Raw genomic sequence first — 11,347 nt, 5'->3', positions numbered from 1 at the left:
AAACGTTAAGCCTAACCTAACGAAGATGAGCCAATTTAAAAACGTTTACGGTGGATAGTGATTAATCATTGTTGGGCTTCCGAAAAAAAACTTTCCGAGGACATCTTTAGGGGCGCGAGGCATGCAGGGAAAAAAAAAGAGGAGGGATAGAATTCGGATGATGGTCCGATCCCGGCGATTCAAAGACGCCACTAGGTCGGACAGAGAAGTTAGAAAGACGCTCGTTACGCGGCGACGGGGATAACTTTTATAATTGGCAAACTACGAAAAAAAGTAACATTTCCATTTTTTTGTCAAGACCAAGGGAGATGAAGCATAGACATTAGAAAGCCTTATAAAACTGAGTACAGTTGGGTCAAGTTTTACTCAAAAAATTAGAAAGGGGCACTTGATGTAGCACTTGAACAGGGCGAGGTTCTTTGCTCTAAGGGACAACGTTATGTTTGGTGTGTTTAACAGACGACCCCTTGAAATTAAAACACGAGAAGAGACCAGTAAACCATAGGTAAACATTCCCCAGAAATATTTCAAAAGATGCAAACTCTCTTGGTTTCACTTTATTGAAAACTGTCTGATAATTCTAATATCTATGGTCTAGGGACCTTTCCGGAATTACAGATTGGCGTCAAAGCTTCCGTTAGACGCCGACAGGGGGCCTCTGTCTCCACGCAACCTTTTATATTCGTTAAAAGTTAACTTCTTATATACAATTGCCGGTTGTGGTCGGCGCTCGCTCAGGAGTGAACTCCAGGGACGAATGGATGATGAGGATGAAGATCATCGGAGCCAAAAACTCGTAATCCTCCGGAGACCGACCGCGCATCTTAGGGATCAAGGGGCGAAAAATGGTTTGTTTTTCGTGATTACGACTTTTAGTGCACCGTTTAAGTTAGAGGGGGGGGTCTATTTAGAGACGCTGAGCGCTATTTTCTTAAACAGAGAGAGAGATGAAGAGAAAACTGTATATTTTAACGCATGGTTTTCTTGGCGCGCTAAACTAACTCGTAAATTACATCTTTTAAAGCTATCAGGATTAAGCAGTCAAGTTGAAGAGGGGTTTATGTCGTTTACAAATAGATAAATTTTAATTTTACGACTAGAGGGGTTAAAAATGTCTCATTTATCTACACGCAGTTCAAAAGGTAGCGTGAAACGTTACGAAACGGCCTTAATTATTTTCTTCCGAGTTGTTATACAACTCTAAGCCTAAATTTTATTTCTTTTAAATTAGGCTTAACAAAACTGAACTGATTAGCAACGAGAGAACTAAATTGAAACATTGATTCTAAAATAGCTTTGTTTTTTTTAAAAAAAAATCTCTTCAGCGTAATATTACATTGCGAAGGTTAAATTCAAACCTATTCAACCAACCATAACATGATATGATATTAATCAGAACTAAATTCAACCCTTGAACTCCATCGATCCCCCCCCCCTTATATCTTAAAACAATAGTTTGAGATGAAAAATTGGTATCTGGTATAAAAACAAAACAAAGCCATTAGGTAAACTGGCGCTGTAAGGTCAAATATATATATACACATCATTGTTTGCCGCGATGGTTCACATGATCATTTCTATATAGAAAATCGCCCATGACCAGAAGGTTGGCGCCAACTGAAAGGTCCCAACTATAGTTCATAGCCTATGGCATGGTGGATCATCTTTAGTTGGGGCAGACTAGAGACCTAGACAAACGCCGGCCGGCCAGTCGGGGTCGCGCGAGATATTAGGCCTAACTACCGGGTATGGAATGACTGATTATATTATGAAAAAAGTGGTGTGTACTCGAAGCTAAGCGCGTGATTGCCCCCGTTGGAGTATGGAGCATGGGTACCGTTTTATATAAACCGAGGCTTAGCTATTAAAGCCTATTATATTCCCCGAATTACTTTATATTGTTTTATATTGATAAACAACGCCGGTTTCTGGCGCCAGTCAGGTATACTGAGACTGCGTGCCAAACGAAGGCATTAATTTATAAGGATATCAGACGGAATCACGACTTTTGCGTGTATAATCAAAAGAATTCGGGATATTTTGCACATTTTTTCTAGGGGGGCTTTTTCATGCCGTCAACAATCACTGGCCATGGGAAAATGTTACAAATCATTCTTAAAGGAATAGTATAGCACCATATGTTTATATGTTCATTCCATAAGTATGACACTTCCTATAATTCGTAATGCTAGTCTTAGACTTACAGCTCGAGCTAGTTCGAGAACGACAAGCGAGAATTGCATGTCTACATTCGGTTAATTTTGCAGTCCATCTTCCTATTTAGTCTGAATTACTTAGCCTTTGACAGCGCCTCACCAGGCTTACATCGCTTTACCTCGAATCTATGACCTACCTCATTCACTTCATGATAAGCTCCATTTTGTAGCCAGTGAAAAACTTATGGTGAACATATCTTATGAACTTATGATATCACCTAAAATTTAACATCATAACATCGTTACGAAAAAAAAAAGAAATTTAATTTTAACGATTGAATGTTATGTTTGTTCCATAGTCACAATTTATTAATTTTCCAATTTGTTTAATTAAACTGCAACATGGTTGATATCAGTAACACTAGGGAAATTAAGTGGTTTGGTTTGGTTCAGTTCTTCGGAGTTGGGTCCAAGAACCCCTTACCATTAATCCCTAATTAAACAGTGTTTTATTGAATTTAAAGTATAAAATGGTTACTTTCTATAAAAACAACATCAAACTGATATGGCATATACAGTTGGGCACAAATACAATTTAGTGTTGCAGGTGGTTTAACTTCAAAATCGGCTTTTTTTATGAAATGATGGATTATACTTAATATTTTAACTTTTTAAGACAATGGGAAATTTCTAGAGAAAAGTGTCCGACTCACTGTCTGAGCTTATTTTAATCATAAGAGGAAGAAATTAGAATGAAAGTCAATTAAAATTTAAGTGGGATTTATTCGTTTGATGGAGAGAATTATTTGTTGACGTTACGGTGGTACATTGTCGCTAATTAATCGGATAAACCATTAAAATATTGTGGTCCGTCGGTCGGTCGGTCGGCCGGCCGGCGTCTATAAGTTAAAGCCTTCTAAATATATATGGATTAATTTTGAAATAAAAAACAATTAAGTCGAATGATAGTAATTAAACTCGACTCTGGTTTGGCTCTGGGGGAGGTGGTTATGTAATGGACCTTTTTCACTAACAATCTTATTGAGCTAGACAGAGTTTTTATTTTCATTATTTCTTAGAAATTTAACCGATTGTCTACAAGACGTTAGGATAATTATCTATTTCCCTTTTAAAACCGAGGACGCTGACTTTATTCGATGATAAATTGGTTCAAATAATTTGCTAGACTGTTCAATAATTCGAACAGAGTTGACCAAACGTAAAGGAACTTTGAAAATATGGCCCTTTTCTTAATTGGGTCAATTTGAGTTCATTTTTCAGACTCAGAGTTATATTGGACGTAGTGGATATTTTTCCAGATGTGAAATAGGAAACAGTCCCAATTATTTATTAATTTATGTTGGAATTTCGCGAATTTTTTTTGAGACATTTTTCTGTACTCAAATTTTATTGAAGGAAAAATTGACCACGATGTAAGTTATTGGCCACTTTCACCCTTGTGAAATATGGGAAAGGCGTCCAAAATTCGCGCACCATTTTCCTGATATAATTTTGAAGCCTAAAATAGCCAATATCTAGAGAAAAAATAAATAAATAACAGTCTAAGGTAATGTAAAACACCTTATGTGAAATTTTGATTGGAGTATACAATCAGCTATAAAGATGTTAATATCAAAATTGGCGTTAATATATGTACCCCTCGAGGGTAATAAATAGCGTATTTCAAATTAACAAAAACTCGTGCCAGATAATCACTCAATTAAATTAAATGTGAAACGTTTATGTTAAACAGTTAAAATAATTAAATTTGCATAAATATATTTTGATGAATTTATAACCTAATCAATTCAGCGTCGAATCTCACGCATTATAATTTACAGATAAGACTAAAATGTCCTGTTCTCAATATAATATCGTATATACCGGTCTATAAAATAGACTATATAAAACTGGTTTTCTTTTCAACATCGTACCAATATGACCCTTTTCCTAATTACACGTTAGTTAAATTTGTATTTTTATAATGAACTACGTAGTATAGACTTCTTTCGTTAAGCCTTGGTTGAAATGGGAGGGATATAGTTTAATTTTTTTTTTAATATACATGTATTTGATATCTGTCTGTATACATCGAACTCTAAAGCCTCACAGTGGGTTTCGAATTTCGTAGAATTTTCTATTTCAACGCCTTCTTTTTGGGTTGGTACGCGTTTTCTTTTACGAAAGCTGGAGGATGAATGTATCCGCTTGATGGAAAATTAATGGGACGAGTTAATAATATTAATGGTAATTAAGAGACACAGCTACTGCGCGCATGTAGAGTTTGATACCGTAGATTTATAGTTACCGATGACTCACGCACCATCACGTTTACAAGAAACTGGGTAAGATTATGCCATCTTTGAGGTTTTGTTTGTTATGTTATTTGTGACGTAATGATTTGAAGTAATTTCTCTATAGCGATCAAGTTACTTGAGTAATCAAATCTTAAAGTTTAATTAAATTGAACTCCATCCCAATCTAATTTTACAAGAGCTATCTAGGGACAAGGAAATTTTTGAGAGCCCTATTTATTCCCATTCTAACGATGCTAAATACTTAGAGTTAGAACAAGAAGCGATATCTAGTTTACTAGGGATTCGCGCGCCATAGTCCTAGTCCCCCTTTCAAAATACAAGGGGGGACGTAAAAGTAGACAGGGCTATATCGCCTCTCCTCAGTTGGAAAATACGTAATTTTCGTCATTGGCGTTGCGCTGACGTGAGTTCTCGAGAACCAATGAGATTCTGGTTGTAATTTAGAGGCGGGGATTAACTCCGGACCTACTATACGTTTGGACTGGAGATAAAGCTAGAAATGTCGCAAATTTATCTCTTCTCCCTAGTAAACTAGATATAACTTCTTGGTTATAATAATCAAGGCTCGAATAATTAAGATATCTTCACTTAATTCTAATTTAATAAGAAAATATAATTCCAAAATTAAAGTTGATAAAAATATTACTCTACGGAAACTATCCTATAAAAGTCCTTTGGGGTCAAAGGTAAAACAATAAAGTAAGCTTAACCCATAAGGAAATCATTTAAACAAAACCCCAAATGTCGCTTATAAACAAACGCAAAACCGTTTAAGGCTCGCCAAGTCTTAGCGGATCTAGCCAACATATCCATCCATATACTTAATCCGATGCATTTTGGGGTTATTATATTATATTACATTATATATAAAGGGGGTGTAGTTATTACTACATAAAACACTCCAAAAACTGACAGTATAATCGTTCTTAGGCGGAGCTTTAGTCTGGTATACTACAAACCCCTGCGCAATGATGGATAGCTTATACTGAGCTCTATAAGTGTACGAAATAGACCATTTTCCCGCTCGTTCTCCGTTCCTAAGCCTACAGTAACTTTCGAAATATGCCTATTTACTAGAATAAAAAAAAACACTATAGCTTTGTTCCGGAAATTACAAATTACCGTGCGAGATAATAACGTTAGGCTTAGGAAAAATGTATGTACGGAATTTCAAATAGATAATAATCCAAAGTGGATGAGTTCAGAATATAGGCGCGCTATTAGGCCTAAAAAATAATTGATATAAACTTCGAGGGGCTAATCACTGAACCAAATGAAAAAATATAAATGTAGAAACGACACAGGGAATCTTTTAAACTCGCGAACCTTGATTATTTAAATAACAAATAAAAGAAATTGCTAAAATATATAGTTAATAAATCTACAACGTTAAAGACATTCGTGCATTTTTTAATTATATATTACAACATTCCCAATATTAAGCGTCAATTCTCCGGGTTGTTATTAAGGAAGGTAAATTACTAAATAAATACATAAACCTCTGGGTTTAATTAATCTCCGTTAATTAAGAGTAAAGAAAAATATTATGAAAATGATCGAAAATGTATTTTGACAATTAATTAAAAAAATTCATATTATTTGAAATTAAAATCAGGTTGATTAAGTGGTATCGGAAAGGTTGTAAATAAATAAATTGCGGTAAATCTATTTTTTTAATTGGCAATTAATTAAAATAATTCATATTATTTGAAACTAAAATCAGGTTGATTTAGTGGTATTGGAAAGGTTGTAATTTAGGTGTCGAAAATGAAATATAAAGTATATTTTAATAATTTATATTTTGAAATAAATAAATAAATAACTTGAGGTAAATTTAATTTTTAATCCCTAAGATTAATCAAGTTGGACTAAACGATGATGTAAAAGCTAATCTATATTATATTTAAATATTTTTCCGGTTTAAGCTACTTCTTTTTAGTTAAAAGGGTAGGTTAGAGATATACAAATTCATCTATTTTATACGCATTAAGTAAAATGATACGGCGAAGTTGAATGTACTCGTCGCTTAAAGCACATCTTTAATTAAAGGTCATTAAAATTCAGAGACGATATTTCGAGGACTTCGGCGTGAGACCATTTAATCTAATTATGGTCATTTAAAAATAGTTTTTTATACGTCTTATATTTTTCATTCCAAATTTTTGAAACACCCCCAAAGACGTTTTTCGGAGAATTTTGATTCCATTCCGCGACTGATGGGGGACCCCCGGGGGGGGGGGGGAACAGGACGAGTTAAAACATTTCAACGCATGACCAATCAAAGATCAAAATGAAAACACGTGATATCTATTTATGTTTTAAACTAAATTATTTCAACTAGGTTTACTGTTTACTTTTCAATAACGCATGGTGGGTGGCTTCACCCTGAGAAGCGAAGTGCGACAGGGGAAACATTTTTACAGGGGTACATCATGCGTTGAAAGTTTCGAATTTACACCAAAACTACACCAAGATCTGCACAAATTGACACCAAAATTTAGCCATATGTTACGCATAGTGTTCTTTACCTATACTAAAATATTCAAATCATTTAGACAATAAATACTTAAGTTATCCCGACCTGAAATATAATTTACAAGTTAGTAAACATTTGTCAGCTCAAATACTTTAGTAAATAGTAAATTTACACCAAAACCAGCACCATTTGACACCAAAATTTAACCATCTCTCGCGCAATGTCTACGTAACCTACGTTGAAAATATCGCCGCATTTGAACTAAAACTATATAAAAATAATCAACCTATGAAGTCGCAAACAATAATATAATTATTTTAATATAATATAATTTAATTAAAATTCTCTATTAGACTTTTACTCTACAAGCAGAAGCATAATATATCTGCATTAAAAGTATACAGATATAAAACAAATCTACAAGATAACTTTCACGACTTATCTACTTTTGTTTCATCGATTTAAAATAAAAACTAAAAAAAAAAGCTTAAAAATATAAAAGCGGGGGCAGCTGAAATCTCTCCGAGTCTTTTATTTTCGGTAAAAACAATAGATAATGATAACTATTGGCCGGTATATCATATTTCATTTTTGATGAACCTAAAACTAACAATCGTTATCTATCTACATCCCCCCCCCCCATTTTTTTTATTACCCAGGTGGATCAATAAAAGCCGCTAGATAATTAAAGAAATTCAATTCTGAAGAAATTTTTCATATCAAGAACTTTTGGCTTTTATAACCCTTTGGATTATTCATTAATAAAATCAATTAAAAATTGTATAAAATACGACAATTTTTACCCCCTTCTTTTTTTGAATTGGACCTTATGAAATCTATTCCGCCCAAAAGGCGTTCCAATTTCTTTTTTTGTTTCTCCCTTAGGGTTCAATCTAGATATTTTTGATTAATAGTTAATCAGATGACAGCGGGCGTGTCCATGCTTAAGCTTTACTGAATTAATTATTCATTACGATATATCTACCAATTATACGCGTATAAAAAATTGCCCCGGAAATTCGAGCTTCATTTTTAGTTTCGATTTTGTGCACGTGATGGCGCTACGGCATTAGAATCGTAACAGAGCGAAGAGAAAACTTTTTTAAAGTGCTAATGGCAGCCTGACGTATCTTCCAACGTGATAATAATACGGAGTGCCACTACTAGGCAAAACGCAACTGGAAAGGTTTCCCGCCAAAATATCCATATACATATCGATCGCTCGAAACTTTTCGCGCCTTTATTTACATATATATATATAACAATCCTAATTCTCTAAGCCTGGCGTTTCTTCTTAGCGTTTAAGAGTACATTATTAATTCAAACGTTTAATTAAATCTACATTTCGCGCCTTTTGGGGGGCTAATTTCAATTTCTATACATGCAAATTTCTACTGAATGACTGTACATAAACCATATCTTGATTGTGACGAAAAAAATTGGGCTCTATACCCTTCAAAGTTATGATGGATTAGGTTCGAATCGGACCTATTATTCTTAACTACATAAATATGCAAATTTTTGAATTTAATTTTATATTATAAATTAGGCTGAGAACTGTTCAGAGTTTTTCTTTTATTTCTTTTTTGATTTATGATCTTGGTTTTTGGTTATAGGAATTAATTTTTTTTTTTAGTTTTTAGTACAATTCAGGTTTGTGATTGTAAATTTTATATTTATTTCCTGGATTTAGCCGGTGCCAATAATGCCTAAGGGGGGCCGCTATGGTAAACTTTGAGGAAACAAAGTGGAATTAATTAACCAAAGAAATAGCGATTAGTCAAAATAAAAAGAAAGTTTAAGTTTAATTTGAACGCGTTAAACCTTGAACTAATAGGCGCTATATCGTGTGAATTTTGTGGCAGCTAGAATTTAACCTCAAAAACGGTGGAGTGATTGCTTTTTGCTAAGCCTTGCCATGGGTTACCTATTTATTTAAATGAAACTGCAGTTTTGGCATAAAAAAATAACTAAAAGTTATTGTAGTTATCTTCTTACAATATTACAATAGTGGCGAGTCCCCAAATCTTAACCAAGTTCAGTATTTAATTCTAGTGACGTCAAAGTTTGGCGTATGACGTCATAAATGGAAAAAAATTCGATAATTTAAAGGTGTTACTGTCCCTTTAATTAGGCCCAATATATAGAGCAAAAACTCCATCCATTCAATGAGAAAAATGATTTCAGATCGAATGAAAAGCAAAGATAAATTCAGAATGGTTTTCATTCTTAACAGCTCGTTCATCTTCAATCCCTCCCCTATATTTTTTCCCAGAATTCCTTGGACTAAAGAGAGAGTGGGGGCATGATGCTAGGAGGTGCCATAATGGTGCGTCATTAGACAGAATCAAAAACTATTCTTCAAAAAAGAAAAATAAGAATGATTTGAAGCATTACCGTTCATGCAGTGATGGGGCTATCTCATATTTTTATCCCGTATTACTTGACACTACTATCGAACCTAAGGGGTTACCTACTAAATCCATTCCCATAAACCCAGAGTAACTCAGTACCAAAAATTTCTCCGATCGAATGGGTGGGCAGATTGATCTATAGTTCCTTCTATACTTGGAACTAGGGCGACTAAAAAAAATAAAACAAAAAAATGTATATATACTTTCATCTCAAGTTGAATTTTTCATAACAATCCAGTATAAAATACACTTTAACACTACAGAACTCTGCGAGTTAAACCCCTTTGTTCGTCTTTATCATATCCAGAATTCAGTTCTAAAAAAGGTTAACCCCATATTTAAAATAAACCCTAAAATAACGTTAAATTCAGAGAATTTTTCATCTGGGATGAACACAAAGATACTCAAATATACACTTTACAAAAAGAATACTGCCATCGCGCCAAAGCTATTTCGTTCTCTGATACTGAACTAATAAGTAAAAAGGCAGGGATTAAGAAATGATATCTCATGTTCCGTAGCTTCATCTTTATTGGTTCTAGAGCAACGGATGAAGCCTACATCCACCCCCGCATTTGCCTATACCCTACTTGGGGTCGCCTTCAACGATTTTTGCCCAGCAAATCTCAGTTCCTAACGAAATTTGTGTGTATAAATCAGTTTGGACAGGTAGTGATTATATGAACGACGTAAGGGAACAGGGAAGGGGGGGGGTTGCAAGCAGCGTTAGGCCCGAGTTAGGCTTAGCTTTATCCCTCTCTCGCTTGGCGTATTCAATCACTTACGTATTCCATGGAAAATGGTAACGCCCGGATTTCGACCCGCGTAGACATTAGCTATAGTGGCATGTATAAGGCGAATTATGTGAATAAAGCACTTGAAAAATGTGTTTTACCTTAACCCTCCATGTACTTTTAGGCGCACTTTACATGACATGAACACGTTTTGTTGGAATTATTTGTTAATTTATCGATTAAAGACACTTTCAATTCGACTTATGTATGATTAGAGCACGAATCAACTTTAATAAAGGTGATCACACACCAGTCTATCTTACTTTGACTAATTGATAAGCATTTTTTAAACTTCATTAATGATTTTGTAAAATAAAATATTTGGTTGATATACTAAACTTAAAAGAATAATAAATAGGATTGCAGAATTTGTAACAAATGTATCGAATTACAAGATTAACAAAAGTTATTTCTTAATATCTACGTGTGTATGGGAGACAGCGATTGAATTACCCATTTAAATGACTAATAATTGAAACAAGCATTCAGTTGTTGTAGCAGTATTAATAACATATTATTTTAATTTGCAGATTTGACTTAAAACAGGCCACCGCCAAATTGCCATCTTCCTTAGATCACAGCTACCGATGGTGGAGGTATAAGATAAGCCAAGAATTTCCCTCCGTTACAAAAACCGAAGTGAACGAACGCAATACAATATTTGTACGAAATATTTCTCTTCCAATACAAGCTGCAAAACAGTTCCTCACCAAAATATTTTTTCGCGTGCCCAAGCTCCACAGAGACCCAAGGCCACCCAAAACTCAGTTTTACTAAGCTACGTTTGTTATTATAAAATCACCCACGTAGCTAAAAAATTAAATGTCATAGATGAGAAGAATAAAAAAAAAGTTATATAGAAAATAAGTTATTATAGAATCTCTTGGCGACATTTAATTTGCAGGCCCTCGGGCTCCTCCTGACAAAACCAAATCTTTAAATTAAGGCAAGCTTTTCAATCGATGTTTAAATTCTTCCTGAATTACGATTTACGAATTCAATAACCTTTACTAACGCGGCCCCTTTTGCTATACGAAACAAGATGGTTTGGTCAAAATCAAAATCCTGATGGAATTTTTAAATTTATAAACAGAGATTAGGTTTATGTTTGGAATAAATGATTTTGGTCTCGAAATGCCGATTGAATAATAAAAATTAGCCACAAATATTTTGTCTTTCACTAGATATC

The 11,347-nt window shown here is 34.1% G+C and overlaps 1 long non-coding RNA gene across 1 annotated transcript; it reads left to right on the top strand.

Moving 5' to 3' along the window:
- The first annotated feature begins 31 nt into the window (after nt 1–31).
- LOC149651495 (uncharacterized) lies at nt 32–11,324 on the top strand. The gene is made up of 3 exons (XR_016371246.1): nt 32–505; nt 599–848; nt 10,689–11,324. It is a non-coding gene; the product is annotated as an uncharacterized LOC149651495 (long non-coding RNA).
- Nucleotides 11,325–11,347: the final 23 nt, after the last annotated feature.

The sequence above is a fragment of the Phalangium opilio genome, unplaced genomic scaffold (genome assembly GCF_054372755.1).
Source record: "Phalangium opilio isolate 3A_F unplaced genomic scaffold, DU_Popi_V2 ptg000082l_1, whole genome shotgun sequence".
NCBI lineage: Eukaryota > Metazoa > Arthropoda > Arachnida > Opiliones > Phalangiidae > Phalangium > Phalangium opilio.
This window is presented reverse-complemented; position numbering and strand designations above follow the sequence as displayed.